At 39.0% G+C, this 13,345-nt stretch overlaps 1 protein-coding gene across 4 annotated transcripts in view; it reads right to left on the bottom strand.

The window, feature by feature from the left end:
• The window catches only part of HIVEP2 (HIVEP zinc finger 2), a 162,099-nt gene that overhangs the window by 48,631 nt on the left and 100,123 nt on the right, over positions 1-13,345 (bottom strand). For all 4 annotated transcript variants that reach the window (XM_034765516.1, XM_034765511.1, XM_034765514.1 and 1 more), the window contains exon 2: positions 10,061-10,158. The gene's annotated coding sequence lies outside the window, so the exon portion shown is untranslated. The remainder of the gene's footprint in view (positions 1-10,060; positions 10,159-13,345) is intronic.

Raw genomic sequence — 13,345 nt, 5'->3', positions numbered from 1 at the left:
GAGAAGATTGAGAAGGAAGATGACTAGACCTTAGTGTTATTCCGGCTCATAGATTCTCACATTTATATATTATTATCTAATGTGGTACCTTACTGCCAATATAGTTAAAAGGTGGGCTTTTGGGTGTCTGTGCCAGTATATTAATGTTAAGTTAGCGGCACAGAATAATATTTTTGTCAAAGGGAAGACGATGGTGCATCATGGGAGATGTAATCCAGCCAAGGAGTTCAGCCCATAAAAGAGAAAAAGAAGCATGGAAGCACTTGAACTACCACTTCCATGAGTCACTGCAGCACATTAAGAAGATGTAGTTGAATGTTGAACTGACTTGAAACACAACATTTTGGTTCAGTTCAACAAACCAAAAAGTTTTGATTTGGATCAAACTGACCGAAAATGAAATATTTCATTTTGATTTTCACAAAGAAAACAGAAAAATGTTAGCAAAACTGGAAATCTGCCTACAGAAAATTTTGATTTTGTGAAAACTGCATTTTCAATCAACAAATCATTTTGACAGAAAATTCCCTATCAGCTCTATGCCTGACCCTCACTTTGAAGAGTCTGAAAACAGTTCATGTCAGAACGCATACATTCAGAATTCCCACATTGGATGTGTTACAAGATTTAGGCCCAGATCCTACAATCATTACCCATGTGCTTACTCTAAGCACATGAGTAACAACAATTTTTTGGTTTTTCTTGCTGAAATGAAAAATAAAAAAAAGGTTTTTTTGGAACAAACAAAAAGTGTCAATTAATTATGGGGGATATTTTTTACCCTATTTTTTAGTTAAATCTAGCTAAATTTAGAAACAAAAGAAATGAAAAGTCAAAATGTTTCTCTTAGAAAATGTCAAAATGAAACATTCTGACTTTTTTGGAATTTCCCCCACACCGCCTTTTTTTTTTTTTTTTTTTAGCCAAAACTATTCACCAAATTCACAAACAGTTTTGGTCAATCCCAAACTGTATTTTTCTGCGATTAAATTATTTAGTGAAATAATTTCACCCATCCCAATGCAAATCACACGCAGCTTCATTACTACTAAGCACAAGAAAACTTTTTCCAGGTGTGATTCGAGTCTAGAAGTCCAAGCCTAGAGCTGTCTCAATGCTGTTGAAGCTTTCCTAATTAAAAAAAAAGAAAATAAGAAGTTGTATTACAATCAGATTAGCAGAACTTCTGGGTGCTCATCTGCCAGCTAACCTTTGACTTCTGAAAACGGTAAAGAAACCAACATAAAGGTGAACCTTACACGGCTCAGGCAGAGCAGGCTGCTGAATCTGTGGTCAACGCTGGCACATAACTTCTGTCAGGAAGTCTTCAGCAGGAGCAGCACTATGACATGCTGCCAGTAGGCATCTACATTCGGCCCACTGGGAAAACGCAGGAAATGGGTGGGAGAGAATACAGTAAGCCATATAACTAGGATGGATGACGGGGAATAAAAATAGTACATTTACATTTTTGGTTTTAATGGGGAGCAATGTGCATTTTGGGGGAGGGTTAATATTCTGAAGTAAACAAACAAAAGGGAGCAGACCAAAGTCAGCTCTGAGGTAAGTGAGCACAACTCCACCCGGGGATTGGGTCCACTTACACCACAGCTGAAGTTGACCCAAAGTATTCTATTTTGATTAGCTTGATCAATGCTGTCATATACGCATCTCCTGCCTGACAACATAAATATCGCAAGTCTGTTTGGATATATTAAATGCAAATAAATTAAAGTACATAAATGGTCCAAAGATGATGGTCTTGATTTACTGGTACATCCAAGGACTGCACAGTGCAAATCTGAAGAGAGCGTGTGTCATAACTATAAAGGGAAGGGTAACAGCTGTCCTGTGTACAGTACTATAAAATCCCTCCTGGCCAGAGACTCCAAAATCCTTTTCCCTGTAAAGGGTTAAGAAGCTCAGGTAACCTGGCTGGCATCTGACCCAAAGGACCAATAAGGGGACAAGATACTTTCAAATCTTGGGGGGGGGGGGGGAGGCTTTTGTTTGTGCTCTTTGTTTGGGAGTTCGTTCGCTCTTGGGACTGAGAGGGACCAGACATCAATCCAGGTTCTCCACATCTTTCTAAACAAGTCTCTCATATTTCAAACTTGTAAGTAAACAGCCAGGCAAGGCGTGTTAGTTTTACTTTGTTTTCTCAACTTGTAAATGTACCTTTTACTGGAGTGTTTATCTTTGTTTGCTGTACTTTGAACCTGAGGCTAGAGGGAGGTCCTCTGAGCTCTTTAAGTTTGATTACCCTGTAAAGTTATTTTCCACACTGATTTTACAGAAATGATTTTTACCTTTTTTCTTTAATTAAAAGTCTTCTTTTTAAGAACCTGATTGATTTTTTCCTTGTTTTTAGATCCAAGGGGGTTGGATCTGTATTCACCAGGAAATTGGTGAAGAGTTTCTCAAGGCTTCCCAGGGAAGGGAATCCACTTGGGAATGGTGGCAGTGGACCAGATCTAAGCTGGTAGTTAAGCTTAGAAGTTTTCATGCAGGCCCCCACATTTGTACCCTAAAGTTCAGAGTGGGGATACAGCCTTAACAGCGTGCAAAGAGGATTTTAAGCCACGGTTCCCTGCGCCCCCAGTCCAATCCTAGCGCCATTAGGCACCCATCTGGTCCCTGGCATAAATGTGAGTAGCCTGTGTTCTGCTTGAATTTACAATGGCTGCCTAGGGCGCCCCCAAGTGGCCACAACAGCCACGGGGGATCAGCCAAGAGTAAGGGCGCCCCAGCTACACACTGTTCCGCTGCCACATCCCCTAAACTGGTAGTCAGCAGAAGTGCTGGTGTATGAGCAGTTACAATTGTTCTAAGCCACCCACAGAATTCCTTGACTGCAGCCAGATCTACCATCTTCATTGTTGTTTTGTACAGGAGGAGTGGCACCATTGGAGAAGTGGGGCTTATATCATATGTACTGAAAGACATATTAGTATTGTTATAAAAATTGCAGATGTTGAGAAGTTACTAGGTGCAGCATGAAATTCTGAGATCAGCTAAAGAAACCTGTGCTTCCTACTTAAAAGGAGCTAGTTGGAGTCGTTCAAACCACACTGTGTGTGTCATATGAACCCTAGCAGTTGTGCAACTGATCGTTTCATGTGTGTCATACAGTCCTCCCGTCCCCATTACACCTGACTTTTCTTACAACTGTCTTCAGAGAGGAGTATTCCTTTGAATAACACATTGACAACATACAATTATAGACACACAGCAGAATGCAAATCCTACTGACACATGCACATTTTGTTTTCCTAAACTTAAATGAAGAAAACACATTTTTGGAGTCGAACATCCTGAGGAGTACCAGCCATGCTTAAGAGTAGCAGCAGCCTCAGGTTACAAGACTGGGTTCTCCTCTCCAGTGTAAAGCAGGGATAACTCCACTTAAATAAAACCAAGGTAAGTGAGAGGAGAGGGACTCTTCCCCATACTCTTCACATACCTGTTGCTATCATACAGCTGCTCTGATGTCGTTTACTATTTCCTGTGTAGTACAAACTGCATACCACTTCCCCTATAGAAAAAATAGCCTAACTTGTTCTTAATTGACTATGGAAAGAAACACGCTCATATTTTCCACTAGCCAAGCTTGAAACCATTACTGAACTAACCTTCACTAATTTTTCCATAACATTTTGCAGAAATGTCAGGAAACAGCTGCACCAGAAATGATGAACTGTCCTTATCACTGGTGCTTCATTAGATAACTTTACATTATACATTTTTTCTTCTTTTAAAAGTCTAAATCCATTTTTGTTGTTCTTTTGTTTAAGATGCAAATGCACAAGTCTCTCTTCAACAGTAAATGACTGTCTGTGTTTAGCAGTGCACACACATTTTATGAATGGCAGAAGAATTTGTACAGTTTGGAGCTGCATGTTTCTAGGAAAAGATTGCTTCCTGCAGATTGCTCAGCTGTGTCTTTCTTGGATACAACTCAATGAAGTTCATGACTTAAAATCAAATTACATTTGCCAGTCAAACAGCTGAAATTCACTGCACATGCGTGCTCCTGCACACACACACACACACACAAAATCTACTGAACAACATGCTGCTTTTTCTTTCTCTCTTTCCTCTCCCATTTTTATCCCCTTTGCCATCTCCTCTTTATTTGAGCTATACCATGTGTCCCAACCTATCAACCAATGCATTGTACATTTCTGGCAAAAACAAGTGGAACAATACTCCTCATGACTCCAAGTATGCAACCACTGAGAATCTATAAAGCGTCAGTACAAAACTGAGTGCAGCCATCTGGAGATAGCTGCTAACTTGGATCTGAGATTCCTGGCCGGTTCAAACATTTGCAATTTCTGAACTAGTTGGCAACGTATCAATGGGTCAGGGGAAGAAGCGCCATCACATGGATTTCCCTAGTGTACTGGTTTTGATCCATTTTTAAAAGGTAAGTTTGCAAACTTTCTGACAAGCCCTCCATGATACAGAGCATGGTTCAAAGGATTATTAGACCGCATCAGGAAAGTTACGCAACATTATTGGCTGCAAACTCTTTGTTGAAAGTATTAATCCTGTTGAAACACTTGATAATATTTGCCACATTATTGTATGTTACAGCATTCCTATGTAAATGTCACTGGAGGATTTTAAACTGTTATAGTGTATCTCACATACGCCTTGAGGCTATGGACCTCTGAACCTGTAACCTTCGGATATTTTCACAGGAGATTTATAGTTTTCTAGCATATACAATACTGTGTGTGTGTGTGTGTGTGTGTATGTGTGTATATATATATACACATATATATATATATATATGAATAGGTACATATGTGTAGTAAGGGTTCTGTAAAGTTAATCCTATCAGGTGTGTCTAATGTTTAGTAATCTTGTTAATCCTATCAGGAATAAAATAAAAAACATTTGTTTTTTGCAGAAATGATAACTGGAGGTAAGAGAACATTAGCTACCACTAGAGAGAGAGAGAGCAATTTATCTAGATAGTATAAATGAAGAATAGCTCACATTGGCTACCACAAAATGTATTTTTGTTTGTTTGTTCCTGTTAGTTTCACTTAATCCCTTTTTATAGAAGTGTGCACTAGAGAATATGATTCAGAGACAGCTCTATTCACAAAGAGCCAGACACTGGTGCCCTTACTCATTGCTGAGTAGCTCTATGAGTATTTTCACTGACTTCAGCACGTGCAAAGTTATCAGAATGTGGCCCAGAATTTCTAAGCTAGGAAAACTAACTAGTTAATTAGTACAATGGAGGCTACAAAAAACAAACAAACCCCACACCAACAAAATTTACCACATTTGCTTATATGGCAGTATTTGCAGTACTATGTTTTCTAACTCTAAGTATATGAAATACTGCCCCAAAAATCCTGTTTTCTAAAGCACTCAATTTCATAATACAGTACGGAATTTCTCCTTCAGAATATCCTTATCTGTCTCTAATTTGAAAGCAGTAGGTCACAGTGCGAAAGGATTTCAGGGGCTACATGCATCCAATATACAGAATGTTAATGCACTGCCATCTATCACTGAGCTGTCCACCGCCATACAATGAAAGTAGCAAATACATAAATTTTATATTGATAGAGATGAAGCTAACTCATTAGGTTTCATTAAATAAGACTGGATATTTTTGTCATTGGCTGAAATATAGTAAGTCCATGAAGAAAAATTACAGTACAAATACACAATCATGTATCTTGTTGCAATTACAGCACTGATATTGCTTCTTACAATCATAAGGAAACAGCTTCACATACATTAAACATATGAAAGGTACATACATTTTCTTTCAGATCTTTCAGCTAACTTAGTTCCTGTGCAGACTGCTGTATTGACAGCCCTAGAGAACGGTGTCCTCTATTTATTCACAGAACAGGCGTAGCACAGGATGTGACAGAACAAGCTTCCCCATGCTGCCCTGCCAGTATGCCTCAGAGCCAATCTGGAGTATGAGAAGGTAATTCAGTCTCCATAACCATTCAGTACTTGGCCTCCCTGTTGAGACTGACAAGTTGTGTCAACTGTGGTGCCAAAGAACAGTTCAGCCACACGAGGAAAGAGGGTTAGTCATTTCATTCCATGGGAATGCTCAGTCTGCAGACAGCTCTCCCATTTATCTCAAGTCTCAATGACTTACCCCATACTCCTCCTGTTTCAGAGTGCCATTCCCCTATCCTAGATATTCAGGAGGCCAGCAAGTAGATCCATTGCTCCATGAACTCATTCAGTGGTTTTCTGGGGGAAGAGGAGGAAATCTGCATGTCCCTGTCTCACAGTAATAATAGGACTGGAAAACATCGTCTGCTACCACTTCTATGCCCCAAGTTCCAATTCACTCAACTTGGGCTAATGCCAATATGGGGAGAACGAAGCCCAGACCTGCTGTCGGCTGTAACCCCAGACCCACCAGAACAACTGGCAATGGGCAGTCTCACCCAGGACCAGGACCCAAAGGGGAGACACCTTGATCCCCCAGGGGCTTCCAGGGTCTGATTCGCTATCACCTTGCCCTTTGAGCATAGTGAGCTATATCTGGGCAAAGTATGTATCAAATGCTTTGGGATCAGAATGGCAGCATTTGACACCCACTTTGCATCAGGGTGGATTTGATTTAAATCATTAGTCAGGAAGATTCGATTTAATCATGGGTTTCTACATACAAGTGCATTCTTGTTGGTTGTTATAACCTTAATATATATTCTTCACAACTCAGAGATAGATGTAGGTTTCATTTTTAGAAGGTACACACTATACATTTTTTAACAGTGATTTATTTTGAAAACTTTTCAGATTAGTTTTACAGCTATATCAGAAAATGAATAACTGTTCGGTTATTTCATTTACCAAAGGTAATTGAAGCAGATATTTATGAAGTCATTGGGAAGTGAACTATCTCCAATTCAACAGGTTAATCATTAATATTTGGAGGATTTTCTTGCCAGGCTATATTAGGAGGAGAACACCACCAGGCAGACATTTAAATTGTTTTATTTAACTAAAACAACAACGTTAAGTATTCAGGATTTTTTCTTCAACAGCAAACGTATAATATTTTAACAAAAAAGCATACGTCTCTCACTTCTCACATTTATCTCCAGATTTCTTCTCCTTGTCCAGATCTATTCCTCCCCCAACAATCTTCTGTTCATTGAACTTTTTGAAACTTCACACTTTTAGAGAGAGGTAAGGGACTGACTCTGTGTACACAAATTTTCAGAGGGACAATAGAGTTGAGGTCTGTTATTTCTCACCTATATATATTATTTATTTATTTAAAACATTTTTTGCTGTCAACAAGCATGTTACCTCTGGAGACACAAATCCACTGTTTGAGAACTGCAAAACTAAGCATCTCTGATGGTATCTTCTAGCCTGAGCACTGAGCCCCTTTGAGTAGATAGAAAGATTAACCTAAATAATCTATACAGAAGCCTGTGGAACCCCATAAGATTGGGTCCCTAATCCATGAACTATTGGAACTTATTTACAAAACTTTTCTTAAACATTACATGGATATATTATCTCATACTATAGAATTAGAATTTCTAATCCCTATTCCATGATGAGATATCTTTGAGCTATAATGTATCTTAATTAAAACTATCTTTAGATAGGTTTTTTCCTCAAAAAGCATTTTATCAAAAAAATTTAAATTAAAAAATCCAATTTTTTTGATTTTTTTTAAAAAATCATTGATTTTTATCCACCCTGCTTTGCATTGGCTTTGGACAGGTGTAAATGACAACAGGTGTCAGGCAGCAGAGAATCAGGCCCAGCATCCTCGTAAGAATGCTCAGACAGCAAAGACCACCTGGATCCTCCACACCACACAGCACCAGTGCCTGAGCACTTAATATCGCACCAACATTTCAGTTTCCCCCGGATGGGACGGCCATCACCTTCCAGGGGTATCTGAGTCTGCAGGCTTGGTAGCATTGCATGTACCTGTCCTGAGGGAAGATATGCTTTCCTGGCCCCCCTGAGCCAGCACTGCAGTAAGACTGCAAGATCTAGCCCTTATATCAGGCAAGGAAGAGTTCAGTTTGTTAATAGGAATCTTTTTATAACTCACATACCATATTTACTACCCTACAGTTATTAAGTGTTTACTTTACTATCATTAGCACACAGGGTAACAACACATATTATTACAGTACCAATAGCATAGCCTTAAATACCTTAACTGAGAGCATCTATTCTAAAATTCAGTCGCTCCCAACAAAAAAAGCAAAGTATGCCATTATCAGCCAACTCATTATCAGAGAGAGTTTTCAGCACATGAGAGAGCTACAGCAATAAGGGCCCCAATTCACAGAAGTGCCATAAAGTCTCTGGAAAGATTTATGTTACAACCCCATTTCAAGGACCCGCCACGGCCCTCCTGCATGCTAATGTACAACCCTCACCCCAAATCAACATTAGCTCTATTTGCCATTCACATTCTGCCCTGTTGGTGCCCTTTCTCTGTGCTATGATAGTGAGTCAGAACACAGCCAGGACTCTGTTCTTCAGAAAGGAGTTCCATTTATTTTGCTTTCATTTTTATTGTCAGCGCTTTCCCAACTGCTACTGCTCTCCAACCTTTTGGAACACTGGGTGGGGACAACAGAATAGGTAAACACAGCTTGGGTTCTTTTTTTCTAAAGTAATTCCACTGGCCCTCTGGATGAGATAATGTGTTGTCTCCTGCCCACATCCAGCCTGCTCAATCTACACCCCTCTCCTCCAGCACTGACCCCAGGCTGTGCAAAAAGGCTTCTACTGGTTCTAGGAGGAGGGAAGGAGGAAGGGAACAGTGCAAAACATACAGCTGAGCTCACCATCTGTGTGGAAATGGAGAGATCCACATGCAGAGTGTCTTCTCTATGATCTAGCATGATTTGGGCCCAAACCTCAAGGAAGTTTTGGGAACAGTTCAAGGAATGAGTGAAGGTTCACATAGCTCATCCTCATTTAAACCCTCCCACTGATGCACAGAATAAAACATAATTTTCAAATAGGTCCAGGTCTCTTGATACAATATTGACAACTCTGGCGATTCTATGTCACAATATTTGATATTTTTCTTAAAGTCCCATCTCCTGTAGTCATGTTATTACATGACAATCCCAGCTTTCATTATTTTTCAAGTATGTTTCTGGCCCTCATAATTTCAGAGAAGAATCCTGAAAATTTGACTCATCTGAACCCCACAAGCTCAAAACCTGAAAGGGCACATAAAAAGCATCCAAGAGTTATTGTTGTCAAATCTCATTATTTTAAAGCTAATGTCATGATTTTTGGGGGGGATTGACTCAGACTTGAATGCTTGTGGATGGCTTTACTGATAGGAACATAAAAAAAAGATTTTCTTACAGTCACAGGCCTATGATAGCAATGAAAATAATTTTAAATGCATTTTGTAATGGACATGAATTTTTAGACAGAATTAATACATAATCTTCTGAACTATTGACTACCCTGCCTGATGTGATGGGTAACTCCAGAACTGCAGGGGATCGCTATGTACAGGACACTGAGCAATAAGAGTTCCTTTACCACAGACAATGTCATAAACAGTGTACTGTAATTGCTCAATGAATTAAAGGGATATCATCAGTTTATAATCTGGTTAATTTAAAAAATGAGTTATAGGTATTTTCAGGTCCTGAGTCTCCCTGCCAATTTTTGTGGTTTTATGATCACATTGTCCTATTTGTTTAAAAAAATGTTCTCCCTTGACACTGTGTGAAAGAACCACATACCAAGGGGAAAGTAACTGATTGATTATGCCGGGAAAACTGTGAAAGCGCTGCCAAATGCACTAAATCAACTAACTCAGAAAACAGAGTAAGTACTTTTTCTTTAACCTCGTTCAGTTCTAGCAATAGTTGGTGTTACTTATAACAAAAGTACGTGAAATATTTAGACAGAACACAGTGTAATTTGCTCGGGTTGTGAGTGAATTCCACATAAACCTTATAAGACTGAAAAGAAATGTTCACCCAACCTGTACAGTCAGGCCCATTGCCACAGTTAAATCTAAGTGCGTCCTCTGTTATTTTTCTCTTACCTGGTTGATGATGTCAAAGGTGCAAGTGAATAATGGTTCCAATCAAGGCAATTTGGTTCACTACTCCAGTAAATATGGCTCTTTATGATCGTCTCCACCTATTAAGAAAACAAATTAGAAAAAAAAAAAAAGGTTTTAAAAACTACGGAAAAGCCAGCCTGCTGTTTTATTTGATAACATAATGGCATTGTGATGTTGGCTGTATAAATAAATACAACCACCACAATGAGTCAATCACTGCCATTTTTTACAACATGTAAAGGGTTTTCTCTGTGCGTAATATAGTACAAACAATTTGTATCTCTGCTGGGGTTTCCAATGTGCACTGGGTTACAATAAACATGGGAAATTTCTTCAGTGCTGACGACACTTGATACATGGGGCCAACAGGTACATAGATGGATGCATTTTCAAACACAGGCACCCAAATTTAACCTGCAAAATCTACACAAGCAGGCAGTGCATGCACATTCAGAAAGTATGCAAGTGCATCACAAGTGCATCTATACTTAAAACTGCCAACTTCAGCAGGTGTACCTAGTTCGGAAAATGTGGTGCCCAAAACCAGAACAACAACAAAAGCATATTTTAAAATAGTTTTTAAAACCCTATTTGGTTGTTGTTGAAATTCCAAGTTCTCTCATTTCTGCTGCTTTGCCTTGCAGCCCTGAGCTTTAAAAACAGCTTCATTTTTTAAATTCACATTTTTGCTTTGTATTAGCTATCTTCAGAGGAGAAAGCACCACTGTATGTTGTGAATTTCCATTTCATACTTCAACTCACTGACTTTAAAAAATACACCTTCTTACTCAACACATCTGCTCACAGTGTGTATTCAGATGCAGATCTGCTGACGTTATTGACAAAAAGAAGTTTTTACTGCTTTCTAGAATTTATTCATGCTTGTACACCGGTGAGAGAGTGAACCTGAGTCTATTCCTGAGCACAGCGCTTCAACCCAGTAGTTAACTAAATTCCAGTTGCAGAGTTAAATGCTTCCTATTTACTGGGAGTGCCAAGCATACAGTGAGGTTATTTAGGGTACACTGGCAACTTGCCAGAAGCCTGAGAATCACATCTAATTTGCATACACAATGGAGTGGATTACAACTGCCTTGGTTTTTAATACAGTGGTGCTGCCTGCTGAGGGGTGGCCAGAGGCTGCTTCATGTTTGGGACACATTTACTCCACAAGATACACTCTGGTCATTCCTGTCTTAGGACCTGCTCCTGCTCCCATAGAAGTCGATGGCAAAACTCCCATTGACTTCAAAAGGCTTAAAGGGTTCAATGACATGATTTTCCATGCTGCATCATATGCAGTGTAATACCTAGACATGATGGGATGGGCTAAGGACAGGATTTCCACTGTTATGAGAATGCAGATGTGGTTTAATTGAAGCACAGTGCCAAAATCCAAAGGATGAAATAGGCCTGGAACCAGTTAGTAATAAAAGACATATGCTTATGTTTTTTTTCTGTAATGTTTGCTATCAGCAACAAAAACAAACAGGCAAATGATAATGTGTTACTAACCAGTAATGTAAACAGTGGTCTATGCAGGCATTTGAGCATATAAAAAAACCATATGTTCTGGCTCCAGACCCTTACACTTTATAGCATCGAAATAACTTTCTAGGAAATTAATTTGGATATAGAGTCAAGGAGCTACTTTTGAACTTTTGAACTGTCAGGGCCCAATGAGGTTTTAATCTTTATGGGTGAAATCCTGGCAACATTGAAGTCAATGGCAGTGGGGCCAAGATTTTACCCGACATATTTTTACAGTGTACCGCAGAAAAAGTTCTAGCAAGTAAAAAAAATAAATGACATGGCTCCAGATTACCCCATCCTGCAATAAAACCTGGGTGCCCCTATCTACAGCATGTGTTTCCCATAGTAAGATAAGGATAAATTCCAGCTTCCCTTAGAAATTCCCTTAGAAACATTGCCATTTCATTCTGTGGAAACAGGGCTCACTGACTTCACTGACGCTTGTAGAACTTGCAGAGAGTTGTTTTTAATTAAAGTTCCCCAGTGTGTCGTAAATATGCTTATTTAATCCACATAGTAAAAACAGTGGCCTTAATTCTCATTTACACTAAATCCCCTGTATATCGCTCTGGCAATAGTAAAGGAGACTTAGTATAAATAAGAATAAAGCCTAGTGTGTGAAAGATGTTATTTACGATGCAAAACCAAACCAAACACCACACTGCTGTCCCCTCTCAATAGCTGCAAAGGGAGTATTAAAGCTGGAATCACTGAGGAACTCTATATTCTGTATTACTGATTTCAAATTTGCCTTTCAAAATATGGGAGCCAAACTCTTCTTTCATGTATACCAGTGTAACTTCATGGACTCAATGCAATTACACTGACATAACTCAGAGGAGAATTTAGGGTCTGATCTAAATGCCAAAGACTCCCATTGACTTTGGTTAGAGATGGATCAGGCCCTTAATCCATACCTTAGAAAGTTTATTCCCGCACTTCTTACTTAGACAAAAATCCCAATGAATGGAAGTTTTGACTGAAGAAAGATGGCAAGATTTGGTCCATGTTGTCCTTCTGAATTTCCTTAATCACATCTTAAAAGAACACTACAGTTAAAGTATAGTACGTGCTATGAGGAAATAGCCAAGCCAGACTGTCAGTAACAATCCCAAACAATGCATGTGTCCAACAGAATTATACTGTCCAATTAAGGCACCAAGCAGCATTGTTGCCATACTAAAAAACAAAACTTTTAATTTGTTTGGATCACTTAAACGACTAAAAGATTAAAAAATGTGCGTAATCACTGCTTTTTTTTTGATAGCATGATTAAATAAGCATGGGTGTACCCATCCTTTAAGAACTACGCACTGGACATGCACAGCAATACAATAATAATCTGATAATTTGCTAATATGTGATCATACCTGCTCAACATTTTCTAATCTACTGCAGTTGTTTGCGAACACATACACTAAGATTAAAGACACCTTTTAACTCCTCAGAAGTTAAATACAGTGGGAGAAGCGAAGCATGGCTCATTGCTCGTAATCTTTTTTCAGTTTGAACTTTGTATCTCATAAATTTAGGGATTAGTTTTTACACACAGGCAGAAGTCCACTGGTAATAACTGTTACTGTCTGCTTCTGAAAGACTTTTTCTGTCAGGTTACTTCCCACACCGCCCTTTGGGAGTTCCACAAACTATTTTATAATTGATAAAGCTGCACCTCGGTGGCAACATAAAAATGTATCAGGAGATTATGGCATCATAGTCACAGCTGACCTT

The sequence above is a fragment of the Trachemys scripta genome, chromosome 3, assembly GCF_013100865.1.
Source record: "Trachemys scripta elegans isolate TJP31775 chromosome 3, CAS_Tse_1.0, whole genome shotgun sequence".
Taxonomy (NCBI): Eukaryota; Metazoa; Chordata; order Testudines; family Emydidae; genus Trachemys; species Trachemys scripta.
The sequence above is the reverse complement of the archived record's forward strand: the minus strand, read 5'-3'. Positions and strand labels throughout refer to the sequence as shown.